This window comes from Lagopus leucura, unplaced genomic scaffold (assembly GCF_019238085.1).
Source record: "Lagopus leucura isolate 7727_CA_CO unplaced genomic scaffold, USGS_WTPT01 89-26_obj-0_obj, whole genome shotgun sequence".
Lineage (NCBI taxonomy): Eukaryota > Metazoa > Chordata > Aves > Galliformes > Phasianidae > Lagopus > Lagopus leucura.
In genome coordinates this window covers 19,699-21,737 of record NW_024966799.1, presented here as the reverse complement: position 1 = coordinate 21,737, position 2,039 = coordinate 19,699, and positions in this window count along the sequence as shown.

Genomic DNA, 2,039 nt, shown 5'->3' with positions numbered 1-2,039 from the left:
GAAGGAGCAAGAGCCGAGCCATGCGGCGTGCACTGGAAAAACAAAGAGCCAGCCACACACGGTAAGTATGCAGTTAGTATTTAGACTGCTATTTCCAAACACAATCCAAACATAAAGCTGGATATAGAAAAATCAGCCTTCTTGCAGGACTTAGGTAAAACTGCCTTGGGAATAAATAAACTCTCCTTTCCTTTCTGCAAAGGCCACTTTACCCCCTTTCAGGCAATAAAACAAGGTCTTAAAGAGAGTGCAAATTTAGTGTTTGCCTTTTTAAGACCCTCGGTGTAAGGTGGCCTCACTGCAAATAAGCATCAGGCCCAGGGTGACTCAGATTATCCACAACGCCTCGGAGCAAAATCCAGAATGGCGTGAGGGTGTATTAGTCTCCAGAAGATACACAAAGCCTGCCCTTTGGCTCACACATGCTGTTTAAAGATGGTAAGCTGCCTGAACCGAAGTACCTGGAGGTGGCAATGTTGAAGCTGAAGACAAATGCTCACGGCTTCACGTGAGGAGCAGGTGCAACGGAATCACCTGGCCTGTCTGCATAAGCACAGAGATCTGAGAGGATGTGGAGAAACGGGGTCTCTGCCAGAACCTTTAGTCCCTGCCCAAGTGCTCCTTGGAGGCAAAGAGAGCATCAGAAGAAAGGCTGGGCCCCATGCAAACAATGTGTTGCTCCTGGCGTGGCCTCTCTCCTGTCATACCCCATACTGCAGGTGGACAGAAAGATGGGCTGCAGTGGGGTGGGAATTCACAAGCCAATGGCTCCCCAGATGAGGTAAGAAAGGCCAACAGAAGCACACCACTGCAAAGCCTCAGCCATCTTTCCAGGTTTCATGCAGCCACGCTCCCCCATGAGGCAGACCCTGACCAGAACACATCTCTCCCAGTACTTCCTAGACACCTGTCCTGGTCACCAGGTATTCACAGAGCAGGGAAATATGGTAAAAAGGGAGGAAAAGATGTTTTGCATCTCCAAACTATACTTCCCATCAGGCATTCGGACAGAATTTCTGATCAAACACAGACTTGTTTTTAACCAAAATACCAAAATTTTTCATTTTTAACAAAAAAATGCATATGTATATGCATACATTTTTTGTAAAAATATATATATATATATGTATATAATATATATTTATATATACTTCTATTTACAAAACAGATTTTTTTTTCAGAAAAATTATACTTATTTTGCTTTCAAGAATCTGTTTAGTTTAAAAAAAAAATCCACTTTTCTATTGAAAAACAAGTCTCCATTGATAATCTCTTTGAATTACTCATAGAAAACAGAATCAATCCAAACAGCAAGGCATACCATGAAGAAATGTTTGATTTCACAGAAAAAAAAAGAATATGCTCTTCAACTACCGATGGCTAGAATTCAACAGGACTGGTCCCAGAGAGTGCAAATCAGTTATTGATTTCAGTGAATCTATGTCAATTTATCCCAGGTGAAGTTATGGCCCACTGAGCTCAGGGAAACAAAATGTCACCTCTACTTTCTAAACCCTCTTTTGCAAATCACATTTCCCTTGTAATAATGTGCAGCAAGTGTTTAGCTCAACATGCCTCTTATAGTTTCTGTTTGGGAGATGATTTTTCTTTTTAATTTCTCTGTCAGGCACACCTATTGAAGCGCACACGCTTCAGACAGGTGCAACCTGCAAAAAGGTTTGAAAGACAGTGATTTATTTATGAAATTTCTGGTTGAGAGGATGAGGTAAGCCACATGAAAATCTTAAAGCTGTTCACTACAGTATGGCGTATATGTAATGTATGTAAAATACATAAAGAAAAAGCACTGAGATATTGGGCACACAACCAGCACATGATGGAAATACAGTGAGAGAAAAGGGACAGAGGGTTGGGAAGAAAGCTGTAAAGACAGTTATTATTGTGTCTCTAAATACACTTTGCTACCTCAGAGTCAGCAGCAGTGTTTATTATGTGGGCTTTATAGACTCATATAATCATATAAAGTTGAAAAATACTTTCAAGATCACCAAATCCAACCATGAACCTGACCTACCAAA